Source organism: Nycticebus coucang, chromosome 20, assembly GCF_027406575.1.
Source record: "Nycticebus coucang isolate mNycCou1 chromosome 20, mNycCou1.pri, whole genome shotgun sequence".
Taxonomy (NCBI): Eukaryota; Metazoa; Chordata; class Mammalia; order Primates; family Lorisidae; genus Nycticebus; species Nycticebus coucang.
This window is the reverse complement of record NC_069799.1, coordinates 443,722-464,285: the sequence shown is the minus strand read 5'-3', so window position 1 is coordinate 464,285 and position 20,564 is coordinate 443,722. Positions and strand designations below refer to the sequence as shown.

General features: G+C 39.2%; 1 pseudogene; it reads left to right on the top strand.

The window, feature by feature from the left end:
- The window catches only part of LOC128572298 (ankyrin repeat domain-containing protein 12-like), a 104,149-nt pseudogene that overhangs the window by 28,914 nt on the left and 54,671 nt on the right, over positions 1–20,564 (top strand).

Here is a 20,564-nt window from a genome sequence, read left to right as displayed (position 1 = left end):
TGTGAGGTTTGAGTAAAAAGATAATTACATTTATTTTTATGCTGTTTATATCAAGCTGTGTCACTTTAATTTTTTTTTATTCAAGTAAACGAGTTTTACTGAAAAAAAAAAAAAATCTCCAGCTATGGAACTGGAGGAAATCAAGTTGCTCATGTCTGTTAGAGTTTCTCTTATAAATTGAGGTGCATTCTGGTTGGGTGCATAAATATTAATAATTGAAATCCCGTCATATTGAGTATTACGTTTAAAAAATATGAAGAGTCCATCCTTATTTTGGTTGGTTTAAAGTCTATTGGGTCTGTGAATAGGATTGCAGCACCTGCTTTTTTCTACTTTCCATTTTCCTGGAGTATAGATGACCATCCCTTCACCTTGAGTCTATATTTGTCTTTTAATGTAAGGTGCGATTCTTGCATGCAGCAGATATCTGGCTTGAGTTTTTGTATCCAGTCAGCCAATATGTGCCTCTTTAGAGGACAATTTAAACCATTCACATTAAATGAAAATATTCATAAGCCTTTTGAGAGTCCGGTGGACATTTTTAATCCCTTTGCGACTGTGGAAGTTGGAATTTGATCAAAATTTTCTGGGTGGGTTTACTTTTGTGGTGGAGGATTATGCTGGTCTTTATGGAGGATAGGTCTGAGAATATCCTGGAGAGCTTGTTTAGTTATGGCAAATTTCTTCAACATGTGAATGTCATTGAAGTATTTAATTTCTGCATCATAAATGAAACTCAGTTTAGCTGGGTACAGGATCCTGGGTTGAAAGTTATTTCGTTTTAGGAGATTAAAATTCGATGACCATCCTCTTCTAGCTTGAAAGTTTTCAGCAGAGAGATCTGCGGTTATGCTAATATTCTTGTCCTTGTAGGTGATGGTTTTCTTTCGCCTGGCTGCTTAGAGAATTTTCTCCTTCATATTAACTTTAGTGAAATTGATTATGATGTGTCTGGGGGATGTCTTCTTCGGGTTGAGTCGTGCTGGAGTTCTGGAACTGTCTGCCATCTGAATTTCAGAATCTCTTGGCATGTCTGGAAAGTTCTCCTTCATAATCTCATGGAGAAAAGACTCTGTGCCTTGTGAAGCCACTTCATCGCTTTTGGAGATCCCTATAAGACGAATATTAGTTTTCTTCAAATTATCCCAGAGTTCTCTAAGTGAGTGATCTATTTTTGCCCTCCATTTCTCTTCCTCTTTGAGAGTTTGGGAGCGTTCAAAAGCTTTGTCTTCAATGTCAGAAATCCTTTCTTGTGCTTGCTCAGTTCTGTTACTGAGGGATTCTACTGTGTTTCTCAGATCTTTGAGGGCTGCAACTTCTTGCCTCAATGTGTCAAAATCTTTGGTCATTTGGTCTTTGAATTCATTGAATTCTTGAGATATCTTTTGGGTTACTGCTTGGAATTCTAATTTGATCTTATTTGCCATCCAGATTCTGAATTCGATTTCTGAAATCTCAGCTATTTGTTTGTGCATGGGATCTTGTGCTGTGTCTGCCCCATTGATCCTTGGGGAAGTTTACTCTGATTATTCATATTGCCAGAGTTTTTCTCTTGATTTTGCCTTATAACTGTTTTTCACCGTTGACTCTGGCCATCCTCATAGTTGGGGAGGTGTCTCTCCAAGATTAGACCCCAGAGGGATCACTCTACTTTTGCTGGATGTTTGTAGGGAGTGACCCTGTGTAGTTCCTCTGGGGTTGCCCCTGCCAGGAGTTCTGGGTGTGGAAGCAGCTCTAGAGTGTGACACACCCAGATCCAGCAACAGGGCAGGAGGTGGTGCTCACGGTTCTGTGAATACCTGGCACCCAGTGACTTTTGCACAGAGATCCCAAGGATCCAGCAGTCTCTGGCCCGGAGAAGGGCTCTGCGCAGAGGCAGGGAGGCTCTGGAGGGCCCGCAGCTACCAGAGTTTCTGGCCAGACGTGCTGGCCGGTGTGGAGGAAGGGAGGGTACAGGAGGGAGGACATGGGGTTGCATGGCTCCCACAGTTCCTGGTCAGGGCATGTGGAGGCCTGGCGGTCACCTTTCGGGTGTCATGGTGCAGTTGTTATGGAGGTCCAGGGGGGCGCCAAGCCCAGGAGTTTGAGGTTGCTATGAGCTGTGACACCACGGCACTCTACCCAGGGCAACAGCCCGAGGCTCCAGTGTGCCAAAACCAGTCTGACTCTGCCCCTGAGGGTTAAGGCTGTAAGGCAGCTCAGTCCCCGCCTTTAGGCTGCTCAGTCACTAGGTTACTAGCTCCTGCCTGATCCTTGCTCTGCGACCCTGAGGGCAGAGCTTGCCGGGGCAGTTCTCTCACAATGGCTCCCTGCAGCCCACAGCCAAACACTATTAGCTCTGTCTGGCTCACTGGCTCAGTCTGGGGCCCTAGACAATGCCTAAAGTTCTCCGCACTCCTGCTTAAGCTCTCCCCAAGGCAGTTCAACTGAGTGCCAAGTCCAAAATCACTGAAACAGTTCACATGTAAGGCCTCTCTGGTTTGTAGTCTCACTGCTGCTTGTACTTATGGCTGCCGGCGGAATTAGGACAATGCAACACACGCAACCACTTGCCAGTTTTCCACTGTTTTTGTCCTCCTCTTGTGGTCCAGAAGTCCCTTGCTGACTCCCTGTAACCTCAAAGGGATGATTATAGGCAGAGCCCACCAGCCAGAGATGCCTGGAGTCTTATCTCCCCAGACTCACGGTGCCCAGTTGCAGAAAAAATGTTATTTGGCCTCCGTCTTTCACCTCCTACCTAGGGCCCTATTTCTACTGTGAATAGTACTCGGTGTGGCACCAGGCTTACTTATAGTTGCTAACATATGTTGCAAATATTGGCTTCAATAGCTTTTGGAGGGGGAGTAAGGGAGCAACCTTAAAATACCAAAAAGCTTTTTTCTATTTTTAAATATTTCAGATAATTAACAAGGTAGAGAAGATAACATGATGAGCTTTTCTTTTCCCTAGACTGGTTTAAATCTTTTCTTGCATGTTCATCTCCAGTGTGACCTATTCAATAAAGCTGACCTTTTTACTCTTAACTCTGTTGCACACTGGTTATAGCAGTTAAGAGCAGTCTGGCTAACGGAACTGAAGAATAAAATTTTACATGTGAGATAGAACTCTACTTTGAAATCTAGTGAAGGGAAAGGTAGACTTCAGCACTACTGCACTATATGCAGAACCGAATTGATGAGTAGATGTGAAAGTAACCTAACAAAATAATCATGTTAGGAATAGTCTGGTAGCAGCTGTGTGGAGCAGTGGGACTGAAAGGTGGTGAATTCTATCTAATTCACTTTGATTTTTTTTTTCCACCAATTACTTTGTTAGCGAGATTTTTATTTTGGCCTTCAGTTTAGCATTTTGCAAGGAGAGAAAGGAGGTGATGGCAGAATTCTTAATTATAGGTGTCTCTAGTTTTCAGGATTTGGGGGATTATTCCTTACCTCTTTTAGAATCTGTAAGCTTTTTCCATTACTGAACAGTGAAGCAAATATAGTGGCTATTAGATTTCTACTTTCAGCATTGGTAATTTTTTCAGCTCCCAGTGCCAAAGATGCCAAGTAAAGCTGCTTGACCATTTTTTGATGAGCTGTTGCAGCCCTCTACGCGTTTATGGAAGTTGCAACAGTTTAGGACCCTTTAGGGTCAGTAAACCTCTGCAACTCCTTTTTAGAATCTTAAACCCTTAGAGGTCATCTATTGCCAACACTCTAGATTTCAGTTGATACCCATCTTAACAACTCTGAAAGAAAAAAAAATAGATAAAAGATACCAAGAGGAAATATATAATTGTAGGCCCAACCGCCTGTGTTACTTCGTTTACAAACTCTATTGTTCAGAATGTGCTCCTTTATAGTCAGATGTTTCACATTGTTAAACTCTTTAAAGCTAGTCTTTTGTAAATATTATTTAATGAAGTAATCAGAATTTTATTTTTTAAAAATTCAAGGTATTCAGTTATTATAATTGGAAGATAAATACAACAGATAAATGTTAATTGCTTCTTTAAAATATTTCCAAAGCATTTTTATTCTTATTCATTGCTGGAACCAGAAACTTAGATGTCGTCATTCTAGCCTCCTTGTTCTTGTTAATGCTTCCACACCAACTCACAATCCGGTCATTATGATCTCATTATCTCTTAGCTAATTCTCAAGTTCATCTTCCAGAGTTTTACCCAGGGCACCTTCCTAAACACAATACTCAAATTATGTTATTATGTAAAAGTCTTAAGATTTTGTCACCATAAGTATCAAATATGCAGTGATAAAGTGCTTCATTTCCTTTCTACTTTCTTTATCTTCATTGTCTGTCCTATTGTACTTCAAGTTTGTGCTGTCCCTTCAGTGTGACCTTTCTTTTGTGGGCATGGGTGTACAACTTATCCTGTGTACTACTTATCCTCCCTTCCCTACCCTGGTTCCATTTATAGCCACCTATCTCATAGTCATCCTTAAGACTCTTTAAATTTTAGTGTTAAATCCCCTTGAAATTCCTCACCTCTACCCCATACATGTGTACCCATGTTGGGTGATCCCTTCCCCCCAGTTTTTTTTTTGGAGACAGAACCTGACTTTGTCACCCTCGGTAGAGTGCCCTGGCATCACAGCTCACTGCAGCCTCAAGCTCTTTCTTGGGCTTAAGCGATTCTCTTGCCTCAGCCTCCCAAGTAGCTGGGACTACAGACGCCCACCACAACACCCAGCTATTTTTTTGGTTGGAGTTGTTATTGTTGTTTGGCAGGCCCCAGGCTGGTTTCAGACTGCCAGCTCCTGTGTATGTGGCTGGCACCCTAGCCGCTGAGCTACCGGTGCCAAGCTGGGTGATCCCTTTTTGCTTCTGTTAACATACTACAATAGCATTTGTTATTCCATGTGGTAATTAGTCTTTTGCCCCTTAAAAACTATAAATTCCTTTCAGACTAAGATTGTGTCTTATTCATCAGAGTTCCATTGTGCGACATATAGGTGCTTAGTAAATGTTAAGTGATAGAATAATTTCATAAGCAAATTGGCATGACAGCTAAAGGAAATACCCAGTTAAATTATTTACTATCACAGACTTAATTCATTTTTCTGAAGTCTTGAAGAGAATTACATATACTATTTATGATATGTCTATATTGAAGAAGGAGAAGTAGATAAAGAACAGTGGAATTCTAGAGCTGAATGGACTGCATTTTGAAAGCCAAAGGGTTTACTAGAAATTTCAAGTTACAACTAAAACCCAAGTCATCTAGTGCTTTTTTACTACTTTGCTAATTTCTGCCTGATAGATTGTAGTTAACCTCCATGGTTAACTACTTGTGTACATTTACCACCTCAAGTTTAACCTAAATTTCATAGATCCTATGTACCATGCACAATATGTACGTATCAGTACAGGTAGGTCTAGTTCCTTATGTTGACCAGTTTGTTATAGTCCCTTGAGTGGTCAACTTACAGAGGTTCTACTATATTTTGCCTTGTATTTGGTTAGGATTAGTAGATACTGGTTTTTTTACATTTTAAGCAATTGGACTGCCTGTAACCCATTTTTTCCTTTTTTTTGAGACAGTCTTATTTTGTCATCTCTGGTTAAGTATTCTGGAGTCATAGCTGACAGCAACCTCAAACTCTTGGGCTCAAGTCATCCTCTTACCTCATCCTCCCAAGTGGCTGGGGCTACAGGTGTCCAGCTATTTTTAGAGATGGGGTCTCACTCTTGCTCACGCTAGTCTTGAACTCCTGACTCAAGCAATCCACCTGCCTCTGCTCCCAGAGTGCTAGGATTGCAGGTGTTGAGCCACCATTCCTGGCCCACTATAACCCTATTTTATTCTATAGGTTCACTTTTGTGGAATGTTGAATGTGATATACAAGGTTACGCAAGGTCAGACAATTAAGTTCGCAAACTCGCCCACATATCTAATTGCTGAATGTCACTATTGTCACCAGGTAGGCAAAGGGAGTACTTTGACAGTAGCACTTTTTCTAGGACAAGTTCATGAACTTAATTGATCCCATATAGCTAAAGCACATTGACCATTTATAAAATGTTTTTACCCAGTATAGTCTTTTGAATTATTTGCCATGCTCATGTGGAACTTTTAAAATAGACCATAAAAATTCCTTAAAGAGCATTGTTTTAAGGATGTTGTTGAGGACAGCTTATTGTAAAGGATTGTGGATGCTTATACTTTTGTCTACCTCTTTTGTTGGTTAAATTTTGTGATTTTTTTTTCTTTTTGTATAGTACTCATTTCTTGGTCTAGAATGCAAACAATAGATTCTTGTGGGAAATTGTTACCAAATTGCTGCCAGAAGACATTGTTATGAAAATTAACCATTACTTACTTTGGGAAAGTATAATAAAGGAAGCATGTTCCCTTTTCATAGACTGAATTCTCAGTTGAATGGTTTTAAGTAGTTGGTGGGGGGAGGTTTCATTTAATATCTCAGAAGCATAGCCATTTTGAAGCCTTTTCCACTATTTTTTCAAAGGCACTTTTAAAATGTGAAAGAATGAAAACTGGCCTGTGTAAGTAGGAAATACGTAAGTGTTTATATCTGATGGTTCTTTTTTGCATGTGGGGAAAATTGCAATAAATAAGTCTGTAATAAGTAAAGCTTTCATTTTTGTTTTCATAGAAAAGTATTTGGAGTGAAATTATTCTAAACTTCCTAGATTGGAATCAGAATTTTAGAAGGAGAGGAGATCTTAAATGTCATCTAATATAATTTTACTTTCAAGAAGAAGAAACAAATATTGAGAACTGATGCAGGTCAACCAAAAAGTCAGTGGTAAATCTCAAAATAGAGTCTTGGACTTCAAGCTCCCAGATCAAATCACAGAGAAAGGTAATGGTTACTTTCCTAACTGACTGACCCTTATGGACCATTGAAATTGATTATTGTGATTTGGTATTTTATTCTAGTTGCCTTTTTTTGGTGTATCAATTTTGGTGGAAGCATTTTTGCCCCTAAAACAGCTGCAACATAATGGAAGCTGGAACCAAAATAAAAGTTAGGAACTCCCATTCTTTGCTCACAGTTATCTCTTTAGGATGTAAAATTGTTTGGCAAAGTAGAGGGCAAAATTTGAATATTTTATATGCACCAGAAACTCTGCTATGATTTCAGTTACTTCTCATAGCATTATGTGTTGAACTTTTTTCATTTCATTACACAGGTATAATGAAATTAAGTAATTTGGTGTTTACTGTGAAGTACAGTTAACCTGAAGTGGCATTTTTTGTGGACTTCTGAACAAAATGGCAGACTGGAAAAGCTCCCTTCTTTTTCAAATACAGTAGAAACTCTGTAAGTTGACCGCCCAAGGGACTATAACAAACTGGTCAAGATAGGAAACTTCCATTGAGTACACATGGTGCATTTCTGTGTATGAAAATTAGGGTCAACTTAAGGAAGTAGTCAGTGTAGAGAGTGATCAGCTGCAGAGAGAGGTTCTACCATATATGGAACTACTAGGTAAAAATAAAGCTAAATGTAACAAAAGAGTAATCTGCAGGTGTATGAAATGAGAAAGAACTCACAGCAGAAAACAGAAATTGAGGCTTTGTCCTGTAGGGAAAATAAACACATTACTCCTAATTCTGTGAGTTTTCCTGTAGTGATGGCATCCACAGGTCCAGAAATGGCAGGGAGCTGAGACTGGTCTCCTTGAATAAAAACCCAGACCAGGAAAGTGAATTATTCGTATAAAGGCCATCTACCAGCCTGTGTTTATGTTCCCTGGATATATCTTCTTTCTTTTTGTTTTTAACCTTCTTGGTGTCTTTTCGAGGTCTCTTTTTTTAAAGAAGTATACTGCTGAATTCTGTTATCCACCCTCAGAGACTTTCTTTATTAGTGAGTTTTATTTATTGCTATAACACATGGGAATTGTTGACCTTCTACTTAATATACCTTTTAAAAATATTTTTCTGCCTTTTGTAACATTGAATTTTTTTGTTTTCAAAGGCATACATTTGATATATTGAATTGAGACCTATATTTCTATTAATTCTCCATAATCAGTTTCTTATGTGTATCTTCCCTGTAAACCAGGTAAATCCTTTAAAGGACTTACTTTCCTCTGATCTCTACAGTAGCCATGTACTGTAGAATTTAGTTCTGCATTGTTAGGGGTGTTCTTTTATCCATTTATCCTTTTTCTTTTGTGTGAAATATACTTAGGTTACTTTACTCTTACATATCACATAGTGTCCTTGCAGATTTCTTTTCTTTTTTTTTTTTTTTTTTTTTTGCAGTTTTTTGCTGGAGCTGGGTTTGAACCTGCCACCTCCGGCATATGGGGCTGGCGGCCCACTCCTTTGAGCCACAGGCGCCACTCAGATTTATTTCTATTCTTTTTTTTTTCTTTTTGGCCGGGGCTAGGTTTGAACCTGCCACCTCCGGCATGTGGGACCGGCTCCCTACTCCTTGAGCCACAGGCGCCGCCTGATTTATTTCTATTCTTATTGGAGTGTCTAGTCAAAAGCAATTTTCAAACCTCCCGAGGCCTTTTCAATATCTTTAGTTAACCCTCACTTTTAAAAAACTAATTAATTTTTATATTTTTTAGAGAGAAATTCTTGCTCTTCACCCAGGCTAGAGGGTAGTGGCCTGATCATAGTTCACTGTAACCTCAAACTCCTGGACTCAAGGGATCTGCTCACCTCTGCCTCCCAAAGCACTGGGATTGCAGGTGTGGGCCCACTATGCCTGGCAGCCTAGCTTAGTTTGGTTAATGATTTTGGTTTGAAATACTTTCTCTTTAACATTTTGAAAATGTTGCTACATTGTTTTCTTTGATGTTGCTTTCGGGAAATTTTAATGTCAGTTTGATTGCTTAGCCTATGTGTGTGACCTTATTTCCTTCTAGAAGATTTTGAAATTTTTGTCTTTTTGAGTTTGACTGTAATATGTCTAAGTGTAGTTCATTTTTCACCTTGTTTGGCCCTTGGATTCATATTTATTCATTCCATAAATACTTAATTTATGGGAAGCCTACTGTGTGCCAGGATGTTTTCGAGACACTTTGATCTGAGGTCTTTAATCCTTAATTTGTGGAAAGTTACTGATAATTTTTTCAAATTTTGTTTTCTCCGTTGTTTTTTCTTTCTTTCTTTCTTTTCTTTTTTTTTTTTAGAGACAGAGTCTCACTCTGGTATCCTCGGTAGAGTGCTGTGGTTCAAAGCTCACAGCAGCCTCCAGCTCTTGGGCTTAGGCGATTCTCTTGCCTCAGCCTCTCAAGTAGCTGGGACTACAGGTGCCTGCCATAACGCCTGGCTATTTTTTGTTGCAGTTTGGCCGGGGCAGAGTTCAAACGCGCCACCCTCGATATATGGTGCCAGCGTCCTACTCACTGAGCCATAGGTGCCGCCCTGTTTTTTATCTTTTTGTGGGAATTCTTTTAAAATTTGTCATGTCTAACTTCTGTCTGTCTCTTTAATACAGGATGGACATAAAGTTCATGTGCAATTTAAATTGTAAGCTACTAATTAGTAGAACTTTATGTCTACCTTATATTTTTCCTTTTTAAAAAATCCCTTCCTGATGCCTTCTGGGACTTTACTATTTGATCTTCTGGCTCTCTATTTTTTTTTTTTATTAATATTTTTTCTTTTTTTTTGTAGAGACAGAGTCTCACTGTACCACCCTCGGGTAGAGTGCCGTGGCATCACACGGCTCACAGCAACCTCTAATTCCTGGGCTTCCGCGATTCTCTTGCCTCAGCCTCCCGAGCAGCTGGGACTACAGGCGCCCGCCACAACGCCCGGCTATTTTTTTGTTGCAGTTTGGCCGGGGCTGGGTTTGAACCCGCCACCCTCGGCATATGGGGCCGGCGCCCTACTCACTGAGCCACAGGCGCCGCCCCTGGCTCACTATTTTATTCTTTGGTTTATTCTTTGATTTATCTAATCTGAAGAGTCTTTTATTTCAACCCTTATATGTTCATCCTTGTTTTTCTTCTTGGTTCTTCTTTATAACTGTTTAGGCCTGCTGCATGCTACCAACCTTCTCTTTCTTTGATGATTTTATCCTAAGTGTTTTAAAAAGATTCTTCATGTGTCTATTCTTTTCATTCCGCTTTGTATCATAGAGAGAATTTAGTTTGAATTTTGATTTCATTCTCATTTCAGTGGGAAACCAATAAAAAAATTTTAGGCAAGGCAGTGATACCATTGGAGTTTTAGTTTTGAAGGACCATTCAGAGGCATGGTACCACAAGCATGTAGGCCCAGCTACTCAGGAGACTAAGGCAAAAGGATAGCTTTTGAGCCCAGAAATTCAAGACCAGCCTCAGCAACATAATTTGACCCTATTATAAAAATCCCTCTGGCTGCTTCCTAAAAATGATGGGAGAGTGTGTGTAAGAAGGAGGAGGGTAAGAACGTAAGTAGGGAGATCATTTGAGAATTGTTTGTAATTGTCTAGTCGAGAGGTGATGGTAATATGGATTAGGATAGTAGCAATTGAGGTAGGAGAATGTGAATTTAATTTGGAACACATTTTAGAGGTGGAATCACCATTTTTTAATTCTTTTTTTTCATTAATTTATTTTTATTGTTAAATCATAGCTGTGTGCATTGGTGCAATCGAGGGGTACAATGTGCGGGTTTCATATGCAATCTGAAATATTTTCATCAAACTGTTCAACATAGCCTTCATGGCATTTTCTTAGTTACTGTATGCAGGCATTTGTATTCTGCATTTAGTAAGTTTCGCCTGTACCCATTCTAAGATGCACTATAGGTGTGGCCCCGCCTATTACCCTCCCTTCATCAAAACCTGCCCCCTCCAATCCCCATCCTTGGCCTTTCCCCATAGTCTTGTGCTATAGTTGGGTTATAGCCTTCATGTGAAAGCTATAATTTAGCTTCATACTAGAGCTGAGTACATTGGAAACTTTTTCTTCCATTCCTGAGATACTTTGCTAAGAAGAATATGTTACAGCTCCATCCATGTAAACATGAAAGAGGTAATGTTTCTTTTTTTTTTTTATTGTTGGGGATTCATTGAGGGTACAATAAGCCAGTTACACTGATTGCAATTGTTAGGTAAAGTCCCTCTTGCAATCATGACTTGCCCCCATAAAGTGTGACACACACTAAGGCCCCACCCCCTCCCTCCATACCTCTTTCTGCTCCCCCCCCATAACCTTAATTGTCATTAATTGTCCTCATATCAAGATTGAGTACATAGGATTCATGCTTCTCCATTCTTGTGATGCTTTACTAAGAATAATGTCTTCCACTTCCATCCAGGTTAATACGAAGGATGTAAAGTCTCCATTTTTTTTAATGGCTGAATAGTATTCCATGGTATACATATACCACAGCTTGTTAATCCATTCCTGGGTTGGTGGGCATTTAGGCTGTTTCCACATTTTGGCGATTGTAAATTGAGCTGCAATAAACAGTCTAGTACAAGTGTCCTTATGATAAAAGGATTTCTTTCCTTCTGGGTAGATGCCCAGTAACGGGATTGCAGGATCGAACGGGAGGTCAAGGTTGAGTGCTTTGAGGTTTCTCCATACTTCCTTCCAAAAAGGTTGTACTAGTTTGCAGTCCCACCAGCAGTGTAAAAGTGTTCCCTTCTCTCCACATCCACGCCAGAATCTGCAGTTTTGAGATTTTGTGATGTGGGCCATTCTCACTGGGGTTAGATGATATCTCAGGAATGTTTTGATTTCATTTCTCTAATATATAGAGATGATGAACATTTTTTCATGTGTTTGTTAGCCATTCGTCTGTTGTCTTTAGAGAAAGTTCTATTCATGTCTCTTGCCCATTGATATAAGGGATTGTTGGCTTTTTTCATTTGGATTAATTTGAGTTCTGTATAGATCCTGGTTATCAAGCTTTTGTCTGATTGAAAATATGCAAATATCCTTTCCCATTGTGTGGGTTGTCTCTTTGCTTTGGTTATTGTCTCCTTAGCTGTACAGAAGCTTTTCAGTTTAATGAACTCCCATTTGTTTATTTTTGTTGTTGCAATTGCCATGGCAGTCTTCTTCATGAAGACTTCCCCCAGGCCAATATCTTTCAGTGTATTTCCTATGCTTTCTTTGAGCATTTTTATTGTTTCATGCCTTAAATTTAAGTCCTTTATCCATCTTGAATCAATTTTTGTGAGTGGGGAAAGGTGTGGGTCCAGTTTCAGTCTTTTACATGTAGACATCCAATTCTCCCAACACCATTTATTGAATAGGGAGTCTTTCCCCCAAGGTAAGTTCTTGTTTGGTGTATCGAAGATTAGGTGGTTGTAAGATGTTAGTTTCATTTCTTGGTTTTCAATTCGATTCCAAGTGTCTATGTCTCTGTTTTTGTGCCAGTACCATGCTGTCTTGACCACTATGGCTTTGTAGTACAGACTAAAATCTGGTATGCTGATGCCCCCAGCTTTATTTTTGTTACAGAGAACTGCCTTAGCTATACGGGTTTTTTTCCGGTTCCATACAAAACGCAGAATCATTTTTTCCAAATCTTGAAAGTACGATGTAGGTACTCTGATAGTAATGGCATTGAATAGGTAGATTGCTTTTGGAAGTATAGACATTTTAACAATGTTAATTCTTCCCATCCATGAGCATGGTATGTTCTTCCATTTGTTAATATCCTCTGCTATTTCCTTTCTGAGGATTTCATAGTTTTCTTTATAGAGGTCCTTCACCTCCTTCGTTAGGTATATTCCTAGGTATTTCATTTTCTTTGAGACTATGGTGAAGGGAGTTGTGTCCTTAATTAGCTTCTCATCTTGACTGTTATTGGTGTATACAAAGGCTACTGACTTGTGGACATTGATTTTATATCCTGAAACATTACTGTATTTTTTGATGACATCTAGGACTCTTGTGGTTGAGTCTTTGGGGTTCTCTAAGTATAAGATCATGTCGTCAGCAAAGAGGGACAGTTTGACCTCCTCTGCTCCCATTTGGATTCCCTTTATTTCCTTGTCTTGCCTCATTGTATTGTCTAGAACTTCCAGCACTATGTTGAATAGTAAATTTGACAGAGGACAACCTTGTTTGGTTCCAGTTCTAAGAGGAAAAGCTTTCAGTTTTACTCCATTCAGTAAAATATTGGCTGTGGGTTTGTCATAGATAGCTTCATTCAGTTTTAGAAATGTGCCACCTATGCCTATACTCTTCAGTGTACTAATTAGAAAAGGATGCTGGATTTTATCAAATGCTTTTTCTGCATCTATTGAGAGGATCATGTGATCTTTATTTTTGCCTCTGTTAATATGGTGGATAACGTTTATGGACTTGCGTATGTTAAAGCAGCCTTGCATCCCTGGGATGAAGCCTACTTGATCATGATGAATGACTTTTTTGATGATAAGCTGTAATCTATTGGCTAGGATTTTGTTGAGAATTTTTGGATCTATATTCATGAGTGAGATTGGTCTGAAATTCTCCTTTTTGTTTGGGTCTTTTCCTGGTTTTGGTATCAGGGTGACGTTTGCTTCATAGAATGTTTTGGGGAAGATTCCTTCTTCCTCAGTTTTTTGGAATAATTTCTGCAGTACAGGAATAAGCTCTTCCTTGAAGGTTTGATAGAATTCTGGAGTGAAGCCATCTGGACCAGGGCATTTTTTGGTTGGAAGCTTTTTTATTGTTTCTTTGATCTCAGTGCTTGAAATTGGTCTGTTCAGGAGGTCTATTTCTTCCTGGCTAAGTCTAGGGAGAGGGTGTGATTCCAAATATTGATCCATTTCCTTCACATTGTCAAATTTCTGGGCATAGAGTTTCTGGTAGTATTCAGAGATGATCTCTTGTATCTCTGTGGGATCAGTTGTTATTTGCCCTTTATCGTTTCTGATTGAGGTTACTAGAGATTTTACTTTTCTATTTCTAGTTAGTCTGGCGAATGGTTTATCTATTTTATTTATTTTTTCAAAAAACCAACTCCTTGTTTCATTGATTTTCTGAATGATTCTTTTGTTTTCAATTTCATTGATCTCTGATTTGATTTTGGATATTTCTTTTCTTCTACTGAGTTTAGGCTTAGATTGTTCTTCTTTTTCCAATTGCATAAGATCTCTTGTGAGATTGTTGATGTGCTCTCTTTCTGTTTTTCGAATGTAGGCATCTAAAGCGATGAATTTTCCTCTCAAAACTGCTTTTGCAGTATCCCACAGGTTTTGGTAGCTTGTGTCTTCATTGTTGTTATGCTCAAGGAAGTTAATGATTTCCTGTTTTATTTCTTCCTTCACCCATCTGTTATTCAACAGAAGATTGTTTAGTTTCCATACCTTTGGGTGGGGCCGAGCATTTTTGTTAGAGTTGAGTTCCACCTTTAGTGCCTTATGGTCTGAAAAGATACAAGGTAAAATTTCAATTCTTTTGATTCTGTTGATATTTGCTTTGTGTCCCAGGATATGATCAATTTTGGAGAATGTTCTATGGGGTGATGAGAAGAATGTATATTCTTTATCTTTGGGGTGGAGTGTTCTATATGCGTCTATCAAGCATAGTTGTTCTAGGGTATCATTTAAATCTCTTATATCTTTGTTTAATTTCTGTTTAGAGGATCTGTCCAGCTCTGTAAGAGGTGTGTTAAAGTCCCCTGTTATGATGGTATTATCAGATATCATATTGCTCAGACTGAGTAAGGTCTGCTTCAAGAATCTGGGAGCATTTAAATTGGGCGCATATATATTTAGAATTGAAATGTCTTCTTGTTGTAGTTTTCCCTTGACCAATATAAAGTGACCATCTTTGTCTTTTTTGACTTTAGTTGCTTTAAATCCACATGTATCTGAAAATAAGATTGCAATCCTCTTTTCTTCTGAATTCCATTTGCCTGAAAAATTGTCTTCCAACCCTGGACTTGGAGCTTTAATTTATCTTTTGAAGCCAGGTGTGTTTCTTGCAGACAGCAAATGGATGGCTTGTGTTTTTTAATCCAGTCAACCAATCTATGTCTCTTCAGTGGGGAATTCAAGCCATTAACATTTACGGAGGTAATTGATAAGTGTGGTTGTATTCTATTCCTCTTATTTGGTGAGAGTCCATTGCTTAGTTTTATCTTTTGCATCAGTGTGGAGGTTAGGTTCTGTCCTTTGATTTCTGAGTTCCTACTTTGCTGCTGATCCATTGTGGTGGTCAGTGTGCAGAACAGGTTGAAGTATTTCCTGTAGAGCTGGTCTTGTTGTGGTGAATTTCCTCAATGTTTGTATATCCGTAAATGATTTGATTTCTCCATCAATTTTGAAGCTTAGCTTAGCAGGGTACAGAATTCTGGGCTGAAAATTGTTCTGTTTAAATAGATTAAAGGTAGATGACCATTGTCTTCTTGCTTGGAAAGTTTCTTTAGAGAAGTCTGCGGTCACTCTGATCGATTTGCCCCTGTAGGTCAACTGGCGCTTACTCCTGGCAGCTTGCAGAATCTTTTCTTTTGTCTTGAGTTTGAACAGGTTCATCACAATGTGTCTTGGAGAAGCTCGGTTACAGTTGAGGCGACCTGGGCTCCGATATCCCTCTGAAAGCAGTGTGTCAGAATCTTTGGTGATATTTGGGAAATTTTCTTTTATAATATTCTCTAGTATGGCTTCCATTCCTCTGGAGCATTCTTCTACCCCTTCTGGAATTCCTATAACTCGTATGTTGGAACGCTTCATAAAGTCCCATAATTCTGACAGTGAACGTTCTGCTTTCTCTCTCTTCTTTTCTGCCTCTTTTACTATCTGATTTATCTCAAAAACTTTGTCTTCTACCTCTGAAATTCTTTCTTCTGCATGGTCTAACCTGTTGCTGATACTTTCCATTGCATCTTTAAGTTCCCTGAGTGACTGTTTCATTTCCTTCAGCTCTGCTATATCCTTTTTATATTCTTCATATCGTTCATCTCTGGTTTGATTCTGTTTTTGGATTTCCTTTTGGTTATTTTCCACTTTATTAGCAGTTTCCTTCATTGTTTCCATCATTTCTTTCATTGTTTTCAACATGTGTATTCTAAATTCCCTTTCTGTCATTCCTAACATTTCTGTATAGGTGGAATCCTCTGCAGTAGCTACCTCATGGTCCCTTGGCGGGGTTGTTCTGGACTGGTTCTTCATGTTGCCTGGAGATTTCTGCTGATTCTTCCTCATGAGTGATTTCTTTTATCTGTTTCTTTGCCCTAATTTTCCTTTCACTTCCTCTTGCTCTTTAAGTTCTTGTGCCTGTGGACTAAGTGTTACAGGACCAGAAGGGTGAGAAGGTTGAAGAGCAAAAAAAGGGATGAAAGATAGTAGGACCGAGTGATAGGGAAAAAAAGAAAGATAGAGAAAGGAGAGGGGGTGGGGATAAGGAATATTGACAAAAAGAAGAGAGGCACAGAAAAAGGGAGACAGGGCAATATAGGTGTACAGTAGGGTACTTTGACACAACCTTAAAAAAGCCCACCTTCTGTGGGTGCCCATTTGGGTGGTTCCCTTGAGGTCAGCAGCTCTTTGCTAACCTGATCAGACACAGTACCCCACCTCCACGAAGTAGAGAGGAAAGACAAAAATGCTATAAATCAAACCAAAACAAGCAAACAGAAAACTTTACGGGGATAAAATTGGGTGAAAAACCAAATGATAGCGGTAGAAACACTAGCAAAAATGAAGTTGTAGTTATTAAAAAAGGCAGCAATGGGAAATTATAATTAAACTAGAAAAATTGAGAAAGAAAAAGGGATCTGTATGGAAAAGATTGAAATTAAAAAAGAAAAGAACATCAACAACGTCAAAATAAACAAAAAAACACAACCAAACAAAAAAAAAAAAGAAAAAAATACACAACCAAAAACAAAGCAGTTTGTATATGTTATTGAATATTGTCTGGGCTACACGTGGTCTTCTGGGGTATGAGATGTTAGTCACAGTTCTGATACGACTGGAGGCTGCTGATTTCTCAAACCCCAGCAGGTAGACACCCTAAATCTCTCTTCAGCCCACTTAAAAGGCACTTTGACCTTGTAAACTTGCTGAGCAGAAGCTTTCCCAGCTTTCTCACTGGAATCACTGCTGAAGTGGCTATCCACTTACCCAGTGTGCCAAAACCGGTCTCACTCTGCCCCTGAAGGTTAGGGCCGCAAGGCGGCTCAGACCCCACCCTTAGGCTACTTGGTTGCTGGGTTACCAGCTCCCACCCGTTTCTAGCTCTGGGACCATGAGGGCGGAGCTTGCCGGGGCAGATCACTGACAATGGTTCCGTGTGACCCACCGCCAAACACCATTAGCTCCGTCTGGCTCAGCGGGTCAGACTGGCCTAGACAACGGCCAAAGTTCTCCGCACTCCCGCTCAGGCCTTCCCCAAGGCAGTTCAACTCAGTGCCAAGTCCAAGGACATCAAAACAGTTCACAGGTAAGGCCTTTCTGGTTTGCAGTCTCGCTGCTACTGAACTTACAGTTGTGGGCGGGTTTAGACGGATTGAACACACGCGACCACTTGCCGGTTTTCCACTGTTTTAGTCCTCCTCTTGGGGTCCAGAAGTCTCTTGCTGACTCCCTGTATCCTCATAGGAGTGATGATAGGCTGTTCCCACCAGCCAGAGATGCCTGGAGTCCTATCTCCCCAGACTCACGGTGCCCAGATGCAAGGAAGCTGTTACTCGGCTGCCATCTTGCTCTGCCCCTATACTTTATACTTTTTAATGGTATAGGATACCTTTTATAAACAAGAAGCAATTACTTAGGGCGGTGCCTGTGGCTCAAAGGGGTAAGGCGCCAGCCCCATATGTGGAGGTGGCGGGTTCAAACACAGCCCCGGCCAAAAATCACAAAAAAAAAAAAAAAAAGTAATTACTTTAGTTTCTTTCTATGTTGGATTAAAATAAACTAAATCTTACAGCTTTTTATTTAAAAATAGCATATTATGGCTTGGCGCCTATAGCTGAGAAGCTAGAGTGCCAGACATACACACTGGAGCTGGCAGGTTTAAACCCAGCCTGGGCCTACCAAACAGCAATGACAACTACAACCAAAAAAAAAAAGGAAAGAAGAAAGAAAAGAAAAGAAAATTAGCCAGACATTGTGTCCGGCACCTGTTGTCCTAGCTACTTGGGAGGCTGAGGCAAGAGAATTGCTTAAGCCCAAGAGTTAGAGGTTGCTGTAAGCTGTGATATCACAGCACTCTACCAAGGGCAACATAGTGAGATTGTCTCCAAAAAAAAAAAAAAAAAAATTAGCACATCAGGCTGGTTGTGTTAGCTTATACCTATAAGATCAGCACTTGGGGAAGTCTAGGTGGATCCAAGGTTTTGATAGCATCCTGGGCAACACAACAAGACCCCATCTCTTAAAAAAAATTAGCTGGGCATGGTAGCACACACCTGTAGTCCCAGCTACTCAGTAGGCTGAGGCAAGAGGATCACTTGAGCCCAGGAATTTGAAGTTGCCTGAATTTATGATGTTATCACAGCACCCTACTCCAGGCAACAGAACAATATCCTGTTTCCAAAAAAAATAAAAAATGAAAGAAAAACATAGCATTTTAAAACAACTAAAAATAGCATATATATGTTATTTTTTCTTGTTCCTATATGAATGTATTTCAGTTTCTGCTAATTACTTTTTAAATATATTTAGAAGTATCCTTGGGAAGATGTTCTCCAGATATTAACACTTGACAGGATGTGAGCTATTTTTTTACTTATTTATACTTTTTGTATGAGTTGCATTTTTGAAATAATGGACATAATTTACTTTTACAAAGTCATTACTTTTTAAAAGGGGTATTCATACCATTGTCCAAGAAAGGCCTATTTGGCCCCCAAATCAATAGTAATGCTATCCCAAATAAAGTTTTGTTTTGTTTTGTTTTGAGATAGAATTTTATTCTGTGCTCTGGGGAGAGGTGTAGAGTGCTGTAGTGTCATGGCTCACAACACCTCAAACTCTTGTGCTCAAGCAGTCCTCGTGTCTCAGCCTCCTGATTGGCTAGGACTACAGGCACGTGCCAGAACACTCAGCTAATTTTTGTCTTTTTTATTTGTTCATAAAGATGGGATCTCACTCTTGCCCAGGCTGGTCTCGAACTGCTGAAGTCTCAGCCTCCCAGAGTGCTAGGTTTACAAGCATGAGCCACCATGCACAGGCCCAAGTAAAGATTCTTAAATGTTATTTTGAGATAGACCAGCATATCTTAAACTTCCAAATTCTTAATTTTTTTAGTACTTACTAATTTTTTGAAAGAAAACATTCCAGAAAAGTAAGTGCTTGACTAGACAAATTAAATTTGGATCTGGGCACAGTGGCTTATAACTGTAATCCCAGTGCATTTAGAGGCTGAAGTGAGAGGATTGCTTGAGGATTGATTGAGTTTGAGCCTACCTTGGGCAACAAACTGAGAGCCCACCTCTACAAATTATAAAAATAAAATAATTAGCTGGGTATGATAGCATGTGCTTGTTAGTCGTAGCTAGAACATTCATATATTGCTAATGAACATTCGTAGTGCTAGTACATGCACTGTGCAGTAACTTCTGTCATTTTTGGTAGTTATCAAAGATGTCTAAGTGAACTTTATTCCTACACTATAAGTCATAAAATCATACTTATTTTCTTTACTAGATTTGTGGCATCCAAGGGAAAGCCACAGTCTCTTACTGTGAAAAAATTTAACAGTTTCTTCTTGGCCTTCAAACTAAATTTGCAGTTATTTTGTTATTAGCAATGCTTTCAAGAGCATCTTTGCATATTGTATTTTTATCAGACACTGAATTATTTCTTTATGTATCCCCTGGAGTATGGTTACAGTTTTTAAAAGAATAGAACATTTCTGTGATTCTTGATATTTTTCCAAATAATCATACCTAGTTATAAAGCCTCTAGCAATATATTAATGTTCTTTAACCTCACAGGACCTTGGGGAACATGTTTTACGTCATCATTTTAGTTTGCATGGTTAGATAACTAGAAAGATAAAATATACTTCACTTTTTTAGTATTTGTTTCCTTTTAGTAATCATTATTTGTTTACTCATTTGGGGGGAGCATTTTTAGATAATATGGCATGAGAAAATTCAAAGTGGTATCGTGTGGTCTGTTTCCAAAGTCCATGTTGTGAAATATAATAAACTAAATCTTTTCTACCAGCCAGCCTTAGGAGTTCTATTTTCCTAAGACTTTAGATGCCATGAAAGTATTTACCTTATTTAATGTGATTTAAACAGATTTGGAGAGAGGAATTCTTTAAAATTTCCTTTAAAAGAGATTTAAAGGTATAGTTTTTCTGGGAACTATGTTAAAATAGCAGATAAAAGCAGAGCTATATTTATGAACAATAATCACCTTTGGTGATTTTGTAGCAATTATTTATTATACGGATTTATCCCGTTTCTTGCCACGATTTTATTATAACAATTTCAAACATGTAGTATAGGCTCAGTACCCATAGCTCAGCAGTTAGGGTGCTGGCCACATACACCGGGGCCAGTGGGTTCGAACCCAGCCCAGGTCTGCCAAACAACAATGACAACTACAACAAAAAAATAGCCAGGCGTTGTGGTGGGCTCCTGTAGTCCCAGCTACTTGGGAGTATGAGACAAGAGAATTGTTTAAGCCCAAGAGTTTGAGGTTGCTGTGAGCTGTGACTCCATGGCACTCTACCAAGGGTGA